At 36.3% G+C, this 13,110-nt stretch overlaps 5 non-coding genes across 5 annotated transcripts; 2 read left to right on the forward strand and 3 right to left on the reverse strand.

The window, feature by feature from the left end:
* Nucleotides 1-2,967: 2,967 nt before the first annotated feature.
* On the reverse strand, nt 2,968-3,072 carry LOC131027041 (U6 spliceosomal RNA). Its single transcript, XR_009102434.2, has one exon. It is a non-coding gene; the product is annotated as a U6 spliceosomal RNA (small nuclear RNA).
* A 264-nt stretch (nt 3,073-3,336) lies between these two features.
* Nucleotides 3,337-3,408, reverse strand: TRNAT-UGU (transfer RNA threonine (anticodon UGU)). The gene has a single exon. It is a non-coding gene; the product is annotated as a tRNA-Thr (tRNA).
* Nucleotides 3,409-3,558: 150 nt separating this feature from the next.
* Nucleotides 3,559-3,631, forward strand: TRNAA-UGC (transfer RNA alanine (anticodon UGC)). Its single transcript has one exon. It is a non-coding gene; the product is annotated as a tRNA-Ala (tRNA).
* An 87-nt stretch (nt 3,632-3,718) lies between these two features.
* Nucleotides 3,719-3,789, forward strand: TRNAG-GCC (transfer RNA glycine (anticodon GCC)). Its single transcript has one exon. It is a non-coding gene; the product is annotated as a tRNA-Gly (tRNA).
* A 3,901-nt stretch (nt 3,790-7,690) lies between these two features.
* Nucleotides 7,691-7,763, reverse strand: TRNAA-UGC (transfer RNA alanine (anticodon UGC)). Its single transcript has one exon. It is a non-coding gene; the product is annotated as a tRNA-Ala (tRNA).
* Between the last annotated feature and the right edge of the window lie 5,347 nt (nt 7,764-13,110).

A 13,110-nucleotide genomic window follows, 5' to 3' on the forward strand; every position in this document is an offset into this window, starting at 1 on the left:
TTTTGGATCAAATACATTCAAGGCACACGAACTCAATGCATTCTTCAATATTCTTTTTCAAAATATACAAGTTCAAAAAAACCCTTAGTACAAAGGTATGAACATCAAAAGTTCTCACTTAGTTTCTCTACAAGATTCTACAGAGTTTTCCCCCTCGTAAAAGTTTTTTTTCCCCTTACAATGCAAAAGCCTTGTATTTATAGGCTTGAGAGAATAACTACTTGTAACCACCTAGCCTAACTACTTAGAATAACTACCCTTTTTGAAGATAAGTTAGGATTTACCTAACTTTTATAAAAATAAAGCTTGTAAATTAACTTTAATTACAATAAGTGACATAAGTCGCCTTTTCAAAAATGACAATTTCAAACTTGCAATTTCAATGAAAAGACAATTCTTGAATTATGCTGAGGCACTTATCCACCTTCATCCACTTCATTTGATCTCATAATCATATCACCAACATCTCTCTTGATGACACTTGGGCATGCACATCGTGTGTATGATGTAGTAATCCATCAATCCTTTACATCGAACATATTCTGAAATAAAGGTGGTCTTCTTTGATTTGGAGTAACTTCTATTTGAAATATGCACATTCATTCCTGTCAGAGATCACTCTATCCACTTTCATTCTAGTCACAAAATTATCTCCTCTCTATATTTTGTTTAGCTCTCGTCATGCATTGTCAACATCTTCACATTTCGCACGTAGGCCACTTATGAATATCAAGTTCACTCGATAACTATTACCAACTTCTTCACCAATGTCTGAATAGGTTTTCACTTGTCAAGAATCATAACCATTATATTTTGATTGGAACTTTAAATGTCATTTACAACTCCTTTGAGATAGTGATTCATGATATTCTTTTCATCAGCATTTAGAAATTTCTTCATAATTCATAACTCGTGTTTGCATTTTCGGTAAACCATTATCAACTCTTCAATTTTCATTCAAACATTGTGACACGCCAAAGAAGTTGAATTAAAGACTCGGTCACATATAGTTGTAGACATATCCCTCTAAGGTCATTGCATGCAATACAATGACATATACGATGTGTCCTCTATATTATTACACAATGCAAATAGCATTTTGCTTTGGAGTTTCTAAAGCCTTCACATCAAATTCATTTTGTGCACATTATGTTGGTGGAATCTACACGATGATATCTCTTTTAGCAATTTGTATTTTCTTGAGGCATTTGTCACATAGTTCATATGCCACCTCCTTCAATCATCGTATTCCATGAGACTCCATTTCTTAGATCAATTTGTCAAGCAGTTACATTCCAGCCTGTTATAAAGGCTCCCATTTTGGTATGTGAAAAGATGCTTGCAAAGTTTGTGGAATTCGGCCTTACACCTACCAATTGCATTTGCTTGATAATTTCTATAATGTTTACAATCATTGCATTGCAAGATGACATTTATCCAATGCATTATGTCAAACAATTATCATGCACGTATTATATCAAACAGTTCACGTGCATTGTCTGTGCTTCCATGACATTTATTATTATGTATGAGCATTCTGTCAAATGTCACATGCAATGTCGATGATTCCACGATCTACATTCCATGTCCACGGTTCACTACGTGCATATCAAATTTACAAAGCAATTTATGGCTTTACCATGCATTTACAATTTGCAATCAGCAGTTGCAACAACTTTATCATGCCTCTACGATTTGTATTCATATCACCAGAGTAGTTGCAACTACAACATCTGACTAAATTCCTCTATCCTTTTATGCTTTGATGAATGTCAATAACGTGTTCATGAGCTCTCATTTTTGTATGGATGGGAAGGATGGCAGAAGAACTTGTAGGATCATATTTGCATCATTAACTATATTGTCTTCACTTTCACATTTTACATACTATGTAAAGAAATAAGAATGCTCGAAAACGAAGCATTTCTAACCTTTTTATGCAAAGTGGGCCCACACAAGGTTAGGAAATAAGGTTAGAGATGCTCCGTTTTGGAGCATTCCTAACCTTTTCTTTTTGAGGTTATAAATGTGGGTTAAGAATGCTCGAAAATAGAGCATTCTTAACCATTTTCTCTCAAGGACTACGATTTTAACCTCTAGAAACCATTTACCACGAAGGGGAAATGAAAATAATGATGTTTTTAGATAACTTTCTCCCTCAAATGACCACAATATTAAAAAAATTTAAAATATTAAATTATTTTTTAAAAATAATTTAAATATTTTCAATTTAATGCCCAAAGTTAGGAAAGACTGCCATATCTTTCAAACAGTAAGGAGTTAGGCTCTGAAATTTGAAGCACATAATGATGGTAGGGAAATGAGAAAACATCGTCATTTACTCCTCATGACGATACCTAGGATGAGATATTTTAATCATTTTTGGGCGAGAGACATCAAAATTTGAAAGCTTAATATATCATAAACTATGAACTGGGTTCAAGCAAAAATTGGCCACATGACACAAAATGACGCTTAGGACATGTCTATCAAATGATTTCCCTCAACTCTTTGGTAATTTTCAAAACTCGTCCATTTTTCATATTCTGACTGGCAATGACCTTGGGTCACATAGACCTTCATTCAACATTGAAACCAATTTGAAGTTCAAATTTTAGGTATGTCAAATATGGGGCAACAGGATGAAACTTCAATTGAAAGAAATGGAAGCAAATAGGAAAAAATATAGAGAAAAGAAGAGGATCATAAGAGAAGGTATGGTGCATACTAATCAAGATGAGGGTTTGTAAATTGAAGGTTTTGATGTTGAATATAATGAAATGTTTGATATAAATGACATAGAGAATTATATTGAAAATGAAAAGGTTGAACATAAAAGTGAAAATTATCTTTCTAAATCTGGTTATCAGTAATGATAAATTTTCCAAAATATTTCACAAATAAATTCAGAACATTTTATTAACCTCCCAAAAAAGAACATTTTATTAACCTCAAAAAAAGTATAAAAAAAATTTGGACCATTTCTCGATTTATGCGTGTCATCCTTGCGCAGGGGCCATGCTAATCTTCTCTGTATCGTTCCAATTTTATCGGATGTCTCCGAAGAGAAACAACAAACGGCGTACGAAATAGTATACGAGGTGTCCTTATCATTTACGCGTAACAAATGTGGGATTAAAGCCACGCCTGTCTGTCCGTCCGTCCTTCCATCGCCTCGGGAGTAGAGACACAAGAGAGTAGGCTAAAGGTATTAAAAGTAGGCTATATCAAAAAACTAAAACGTAATGTTACAGATACCTCACCTCAACTCCTGCCAAGCAAAATACACTTCAACTGAGCACAGCTGCTAACCAAGCAAACAAACAACCCTACCCTTGCCTCCACGCAGGATCGAACTACGGACCTTCAGTTTACAAGACTGACGCTCTACCACTGAGCTATAAAGGCCGCTGTGAACAAGATGTTTGCCCATCGTTTGCAGTTCCAGGGGAATCTTGAATCAGGAAACCTAAATCTACCCTACATACCGAATGCTCACAGCGCTGCGCTTCCTTTCTCGTGGAAAGATAAAAGAAAGAGAAAGAATGTTAGAAGTTCGGGGATGTAGCTCACATGGTAGAGCGCTCGCTTTGCATGCGAGAGGTACGGGGTTCGATACCCCGCATCTCCACTGTTCTGTTTATTACTCTTTTTGCAAGATTCGTTTTCTGTTTACCAAGATGTCCCCAATTTAGCTTCTGAATTGGCCTTCATCTCCGCACCAGTGGTCTAGTGGTAGAATAGTACCCTGCCACGGTACAGACCCGGGTTCGATTCCCGGCTGGTGCATTTCCATTTTTTGTCTTTTTAAGACATAGTTAGGAGGTATACAGTAGTTTTTAATTTAATTACTACCGGATAACAACAGGTAATCACGGTTGGAGGAAATTTGCGCCAGTTTAGGCCATGCATTTTACGCCCTCTCTCCTCAGGTACTAGGCCCCGCCCCCTCTCACTTTTAAGGTCATTCTTAACCATGCATTCTACTAGAGTTTTAACTATGATGCCTCTCTATGTTACTTCACACGATGCATGTCATAATTTTTTCCATAATAACGTCACCTATGAGAGGTCAATAGGTCTACTTATTTCCCTTCGTATCAAGTGTTCCACATCAATAGTTCATGCTACTTTGTATCAAATGTTCTATTGAATAATCAACCTATTATTCACTTTCACATTCCCGATACTTTTTTAGGGTTTCCAATCATCTTGCCAACTGATATTGATGGTACGAATTCCATTCTAGGATATGTCAACCTCCTTGGGTCTACTAGTCCCACCACTCGGTCTTTCAAGAAGCACTCAACTACTTCCTTATCCTCGACAACTATCACAAAACAATTCTTCCTAGTTAAGAATCTTTCAGATGCATCACTTGTTGGTACGGTTTGGACTTCCTTAAAATGATCCCGCTTCTTTTTAGTGCGATAATCAAAGTTTCATACACATCTCACATCGATCTCCATTTCACCGCACCGAGGATTAGTTATGGACATTCAAGAGACCGTTAGCAATGATGATGCGTGTTCAACTTTACTCAATGATATGAATTATAACAAAATTTGTAACTAATGTGGGACATTGTGCAATTACTTCTTCCTTCTTCTTGAGCTCCCCAGCTTGACCTTGATGGGGATGTTGGTCTATCTCATGCACCTTACTTTGTATTTTACATCTTTATTTGTAATAGTTTAATAATATTTCTAACAATTTAGAGTACAAATATCTTGGAGCTTTGATTAGTTTAATTAAATTTGATATGGGTGTTTGTTCCATGTAACTCAATTTTACTAGATTGGTTGATTAGTTAAATTATTTTCTCCATGTAATTATTTTCATTGGAATTCGTTAAATGATGCACTAAATTTGTAGATTGGTAAGATTCAATGTCACTTTTTTGGGTTGTGCAATTAACTTGTAGCTCTTTTTCTAACACCTCATCTAGTTTCTCTTAGTTATAATCTTAGCACTTTTAATTGTTTATATAAAATTCACATATTATCTGATTCTCTAATTTTATTTCTTTGTATATAGTGTCCCACTTTTTAATTTATCTCTTTTTTCCTTTGCTACTAAAGTGTTGTTAAGATTCTACTCGAAAGTGACAGAAAATATTTTTGGGCCAGGTTGTTTTTGGGAAGTTAACATGTTGATGTTAGATTTTCAATAATTTTAGCACTTAAAAGGGCAATCTAAGTTTCTTTGTTTTGGTAGAGGCCTAATTTTCACCCACCCTTATAAAATTATTGGGTTCTACTTTTTTTGTGCTTACGATCAAAGCTCAATATGTGGGAATGACTTGACAAACACAATACCCAACCTCAATGCCCCCTACAACCCCCCATCTTCGTCTTTTAAATGGGCTCTTTTTTAATCTTTTTAATAGTCAATTGTGGTGATAACAAAGTACCAAAGGGTGTATTATAAAAGATATTATCTCGATTAATCCCATATTTGATGAGTTTCACCCTCCATAGTAAAACTTGGAGAAGTTTGACTTGTGTTTTTAGACCCAGTGTTTGTGTAAAGTGGTTTGTGCAAAAATGGTGATTGCAATGATAAAGCCTAAGAGGAGAATATACTACAATTGTTGAGTGCTTTTGATGAGAGTCAAATGTGATATGGAAATCATCAAAATAGGGGTGAAAACAAAGAAGAAAGGGAAGATATTTTACAATTGTGAAGCATGAAACTACAAGAGTGGTTTTGGAAATGTTGGCCTTTGTACAAGATCTTGACTAATTTAGGTGCTTTTAAATTTTGTGTCAAATTTGTGTTGACCCAAAAACATGTTATATGTCTTAATTTTCTTTGTTGTTCATTGCGGATCCTACAATTGTATTGTTTCTTATTTGCAGTATATTGTCTAGTAGTTATTTTGTCTCGTGCCCTCTACCTTTAATCTTGCAATGCATTATTTTGTCCTATAGTGCTTGAATTCCCTTGTTGGAAAATTGGTGAGTGGGAAGACAATGAATTTAGAAGAATTTTTTGGAAAGGAATCAATGTATATAAATATATTTATTAAGTCTCACTATTAATTTATTAGTTATATCACTTCCATTAGATACATGTATGACACTTGAATCAATGCAGTCTCGAATAGTATGTTTCAAATGCAAAAATTGATCGATATCATTGCCAAGCACCCATTGGAAATGACATAATGTCTTTGACTCATAAGAAGGTGACGAAGGCTAGTTGATATCAAGGGATCTATCATAAATTATTGTTGATGTTAGAATTTGTATCGATTCAATTTACAAGAACCAAATGGAAGCAAACACATCATTGTGCATGATGTGTACTTGCTGCCACAAGGACCCAATACTATTAGATTGAGTTTGTAACACATTATGACACCCTTCACCAAAGGAACAAGATCACTTGATGGACACTCACCCTCTATTTTTTTTATAGAAATTGATTACATATTGATTGAGATCATGTAAATGAGCATCAAAGACCTACAAGGTAGTCTCATGGTTGGAAAACAATTGTAGATCAAAGGTCAAAAAGGGAGAGCTAGGTTGTACATTTATTTGAGAGGAAGAAGGTATTCCAATAGGCAAATGTTAATAGGAATGATTAGGATGGCTCCAAGTGAGATATGGTATACACACACTAACTATTGGTATAAAGCAACATAAGTATTGATGTGGAACACTTGGTATGGATTAGCAATAGTTAGAACTATTGCCCTCTCCTCATTTATGGTTACTTTCAAAGATTCAAAAAATTTACGGGACCACTCCAACACCTCTATTTATTGAATATTTGGTAACATCCACATAGCACATCATATTGTGTATCGATTTAATTCAAAAATTGAATCTTTTTTAGCATATAAGTGATTTGTTATTCTTTGTATGTGCATAGTTTAGTGCCATGCATATGCAAACATGTATATAATAGGGTCAAGAAAAGTAACTTCTAGGAATGCTACTAGTTTAAGTGGAAACCCCGGAGAAAATGATTTGGGAGCTAGCAATGTCTTAAGAATTTTGATAATTTACTATAAAGAGCTAAATTGTCATTGAGTGTTGGTAAGCCATTAAAAAAGGAACACTCGAAAAGGAAATCACAATGGAAGGAAGAGAGTTTGTATCATTATATAGATGATTGAATTTGGTAACAAGAATTTAAAATTGATTTTTAGAAAGAAATAATTCTAAATTTTGAATAATAGAACCAAAATAATTAAAATTTAATTGTTTTTCGAAAGAAGAATAAACAATTGTTAATATGGATTACGTGGCAATAGAGTACTACAAGTCACCTCATTGCTGAAAAAGTATTCCATCCATAAATTGAAGTAAGGTACAAAGATATCATAGTTAAAAGAGGGGCAAAGAATATACTGCAACATATATCAACATAAAAGACGTAAAAAGAATGGTCTAAAAGAGCCCAATTTACTGAATGGCGGCGTCAAAAGGTTGGTTCGCTGTTGTTATCTGGAACTAAATGTTGTTCCAATTCTAATTAAATCAAAACAGTATTGTATACCTGTTTTTGAAAAACACAAGATTGACCTGCCGGGAATCGAACCGTGGTCACTGGTGGGAAGTTAAAGGGATTCGAAAGAGATTGATTGGGAATTTTTGTAACAGGAAAAATGAAAAGAAACGAATTTTTCCAGGATCATACGCCGCCGCCATTAACAGAATAATGAAATGTAAATAAGTGGAGATGCGGGGTATCGAACCCCGTACCTCTCGCATGCAAAGCGAGCGCTCTACCATGTGAGCTACATCCCCAAGACAAGGATCATAATTAAGCCACAAATTATCTAGTATATATAGGTTTTCCTGATTTAAGATTCCCTCATCTGTCATCAAAAGGCTAGAAACAACTGAAATTACTATTCACAATGGCCTACATAGCTAAGTGGTAGAGCGTCCTTTCAGTTTGTTTGAATTTTTTTATTTTATTTATTTCTTGTAGGATATGGGAGAGGAGCCAGAACGTTCACGTTTCTCAAAATCATATGTGGACATTTCAAAAAAAATAGAATTTTTATACAGTAGCTTGCTTGTCAAGTCTCCTACTCAAAAACAAAATTTCAAGTTCATATGGTCAAATATGATGCCACATCAACATGCATATTTGTGAAGGTGTCCAAATTGGTCCCAAATTGTCATAAGATCCATAGGTGTGCACTAAGTCATGTTTGCTTGTGTGCAGATGTGGTATCACATCATTGGTTATTTTTTGAATTTTAAAGGTACTTTTTTGGGGAAAAGCATTGACATGACATTTTTAGAGCACCACTATTGGTCTCATTTTGTCTATGTACTATAACATGTATTGGTACCCGCACATGTATTGGCTCCTCTCCCTTAGCAACATAGCTTTCACACATGTAGGACTACCCATTACAACACATCATAATCACAATTTGGATTTTAGTATATAATAAAGCTATTTGGAATATATAGATTTTTTACTATGAGGTTGAAGTATTTGAAATTTGATCTTGTTAAACTGATAACTTATCTTCACATGTTCTTTGGGAACACCTCCAAAGAATAAAATGAATTATCTAACGATGTCATACTAAATTTTTAACATTTCCCCTTCCTGATAAATATTATAGTTTGAAAAATAACTGAACATCTACTTTTTCATATATTAAGCAAAATACTATGTCTCATAGAATCCACAACTACAGTATTTTGTGATCCAAAACCCACAATGCTTCTTTCCAAGATAAAAACAGATAAACACAACATTCCTTTTTTTAGTGCATTAATAGTCCCCAAAAATATGTTTCAAACTTCCCTTGTGCTAACAAAAGGGGCATTTAAAGGTTGTTGAACTATCATACATCTCACCTTACTTACCTTTCAGTTGTCTAGAATTGGGATCATAATTGTTTCATAAGGAAAATATGAGGTTCGTACTAGCAAACACATTTGTAACTACTAGCTTGCCTAAGTTAGATCTTCATATGTTGGACACAAGGCAAAAATTTTAGCACGATTATTATAATTCTCAAATCGATCCTGTTGTTCTCAAAATCTGATTTCCTTCAATGCCCTTAAAATAATAGGATCTAAAATGGGTGCTGAGAAGACATCAAGAATAAGGAGATTCCAGAGACAACATATGACAAGGTTTGGTTAGACTTTCTACACTTCGGGCTTTTCTTAGAGCCCAGGTGGGTATACCTTTTGTGAATTAACTTCACACTTTTAAACAACAAATCCACAACAAACCAGTCCAGAAAACCAGTGGATTTATTCACCTTGAAAGCAACTGAAAACAAAGGATGAAACAATACTTAACTTCAGCATATTTGATCAACAAAGCATGCAATAAACAACCTCGATTAACACCAGTGCCTTATCCAAGGTTACAGAGTCATTTAAATTCAAATAACACTTCTGAAACAATATATCCTTATGTCTCCCGTCGGCTTGGTTTCCACTAATCCTGATATATGCCTGGCACATACAAGAATTCAATCATTCTAGACTAAGCTATGGTCCTCAAAATTCACAGTTCCCTCCAAAGAATTTACTGGTATGAGTGATCCCGCATATTTAATTTCCCTTCTAAAGAGAAAAGCAAACAAACACTTATACTGAGATTGCTTTGCAATTCCTTTCAAACTAAACAACCCTGGATTATTTAGAATAAAGACAGTAAATAAATCTGTGAACAAATGTGAAGACAACACATAACTTTTACTCAAAACTGATGGCCTGTATATTGATATTCATTTCAAAGAGTATTACAATGAATTCTGATTCTCCATTAGACTTAGAAAAGCTCAGATAAATTTCTGAGGCGTTTTCTTACAAAATTTTGTGATCATTTTCCCTCTAGTCCTGGTATCCATTTATAACAACATGGATGCACAAAGCTTCGGACTTCTCGAGGAGAGTTTGTTACAATTATTTCCAAAATTGATGAGGTTACAATTTTTACGTGAAACAGTTATGCGCTCTTTTCAACCTCTGCAGTCTGTTCAACAGGTTGTTCAGTTGCAACCTCTTCTGGCTTTTCAGGGGCGCTCTCCAACTGCTCCGAATCATGAGTGGAATATTTAACTTCCCACTCATTATATGTCTCTTCTGTCGGCCATGAAAAATTAATCACATCATCTTTACTTTTAGTCAACCTTTTTCCAAGAATTTCTCAGTTTGTTGACTTCTGAATTAAGAAAGCTATAGTGTGACTTAATTTTTTCTATTTCCTGTATTGTTATAACAAAGAAAGAGGTATCATCAAGATCAATGATTCCCTTTACCCTTGCTGACAATTTGACTTCGATCTCTTTGAGCCATATTTGTTTATCTTTCAACTGATCCGGATTGGCAAAAATTTCTGGGAGCAACTCACAAACTTGATCAATGTATTCCTTCTTAAGCAATTTAACCCTTCTTTCCACATTATCCACTTCTGTTGCCAATTGCAATAAAATCTTAGTGATATCAGAAGTGGATTTGATAATGGGGTTAGCTCTTGCTTCATCACAGGAAACACACATGAACTCTAAATCTTGCTCCCTAGGCCTCCATCTGTCAAAAATGGGTGTCAAAATGGCCTTATCTCTCCTTGATTCATTCCATATCTCCATGATCTTTCCCACACTATTGTGAAGCAGTGAGGCATTTATAGTGTCTGCAAAACTGGAGATTGTGGCTTTTATTTTCTCCTCATACTTCCCCGCATAAAAGGCCTGAGTTTGCTTTAGGTTCTCCAATTCTTGGGGAGTTATCTCAATCATTTGAGAGCTGGAAGGCGCAGGAGATGGTGGGAGCTCAATAATGGGGCTAGTAGGTGGGGGTCTTGCAGGAGAAGAGGCGATCATCAATGTTGAAGACTCACCTTGTTGGCGTTGTCCCATCAGCTGGCTCTGCAATTTGGCAATGATGCTATCTTTGCCTCTCACCTCCTCCTTGACCCTGTCATAGGCCCTCAAAACTGTTTCCAATTTAATCTGGAGGGCCTCCTTTTCTTTGGCTTCCTTTTCAGCCACTGCAACACTGAATTTGGCAGTCTCTAACACAGTGCTAGCAGCCTCTACTACCCCTGTACTCTCTACTCTTTTAATCATCAATTCACCAAGGTGACTTGTCCCTGAGGTGTCTTTACCTTTCTTGTCCTCATTTCTTTTGAGGGACCACATGACTAGTGCAGCATTGTCCTTACTGAATGTAACCCCTTCCATGGGTTTAGTCTCTTTTCTTACTGCATCTAGTACCAGAGCATCAGCAATATTCCATTCTGGTAAAATGAGCACTCCAGCTTGTGCTACTAGATCTCTTCCCTGTTCAGGAGTGATGGTTTTGAATTCTTCCATCATCTCCTGTTTTATTTCTTCCTCCACTGAGGCTGGATCTTTATTAGGCTGCTCTGCCTTTTTTGCTTCACATCTAGCATTATATTTATCTATATGCTGCTTCTAGATAAATTGAATGAATCCTTCAGATGTGACAAAGCTATCATCAGCTAAAAAGGCACTACTGGCCTTCTTTATCTCAGGATCCCACTCCTGGCCTTTAAGTTCAGTTGAGGTGATATCCATTTGTGCTTCAGTGGGCTCTTCTGGCATCCCTTCTTCCACCTCATCATAAGTGTATGCAATCTCTCCCAAGCTGCCCAACTGAGAGAGGTATTCAGTTGCTGCTTGTTCATCTCCTATGTGGATAGGAGATTGGGATGGGGAATACAAGGGTGTATCTGATTGCACTTCCTTCCCCACCCTTTGCTTCTTTGGGCTGTCCTGGATGTCAATGACATCTTGTACCTTCCTCTTTCCTTTGCTTGAAGAGGGCTCCCTTGTTGTAGACACCAACACACTGTAACCTGATTTCTTATGCAGGGTGTAGTCACCAGGAGGGATTTCTTTAGTGGAAGCTGACTTGCCTAAAATCATTCTTGCCTTTTCAGGGTTATTCTTAATTACAACTTCCCTCTTCTCCTTTAATGTTTGCATCACATCTTCAAAGCACACTATCAAAAATTTTATTTTCTCTTCCAATGGGAAGAAGCTAGACAATGGGTCATAGCTTGCATCAAATTGATGCACAAAATCCAGGGCTTTCTTGTAAGCCACCCATTTTTCTTTCCTCAATTCCTGTTCATCTAAGTCAAATTCATTCCTGATGAGGTCTTCAGGAAAGTGGAATTGATGAGGCCTACCTCTGCATGCTACCTTCTTCCGGAACACACCATTGTAGAAGCCCTCTGGATCAGCACACCTGGACACTGCAGTGGATAAATGGTAGGGTTTGAGGAAATCCTCAAAACAATTCCAGCCTCCCTTTGTAATTACAAATTGGTGGGCTACTGTAGCTATAGGGAAAATTGTCCCTTTGCCTCTGCCTGTTAGCTCTGCCTCTTATAGGCCACCAATTTGTCTAAGGATCTCAACTGTTCCCACTTTGAGGGGGACCTGGTAGGGTAACAAAAATGGGGTGCCTCTGAAACCAAAAACTCTGAAAACTGTGGAGACTGGATATAAGTACATATCACCCCAGTTATGAACTATCTTGATATTCTTTGCGAATTCTTTTGGCCTTAAGAATTCCAGAAGAACCTTGGGGACTCTTGGGTTATCAGAGCAAAGGAGAGTCCTTATTTTGGATGCAAAATATTTATCGAATTTTAGAAAACTAGCATCCTCTATGTCCCATGACAACACAGTACTCCATAGTTGTACTGGCATCTTCTCTCCTTCCTTCTCTTTTACCAGGTCCATTCTACTGGCGAAATAATCACCACCTTTGAATAGAAAAAGGTGCATCAAGAGTGAGTACCATCTGAATGGCCTATCCACCTTCCCATTTTTTATTCCTATCAACCCACCATGGATAGCATTGGCAACATAAGAAGCATAATCAAATGTAATAGCAAGAGAAGGATTCAAAATTTGAACAATCATTAACAAGTAATGGTTTGGCATATTTGATTCAGCATCCTCTCCTAGAACTTGGCAAAGTGCCCAATACATCTCTTTCGCCCTTAAGGTAAACATACTCAATGAAAAAGGCTCTTGCGTGTTGGGCCCTACAACTGCTAACCCTCCTATTTTCAGAAAAAGTTCTTTAAGAGGCTCATTCCTAAGATGACTCCTCTGTGCACTGTACACCT

This window comes from Cryptomeria japonica, chromosome 10 (assembly GCF_030272615.1).
Source record: "Cryptomeria japonica chromosome 10, Sugi_1.0, whole genome shotgun sequence".
Taxonomy (NCBI): Eukaryota; Viridiplantae; Streptophyta; class Pinopsida; order Cupressales; family Cupressaceae; genus Cryptomeria; species Cryptomeria japonica.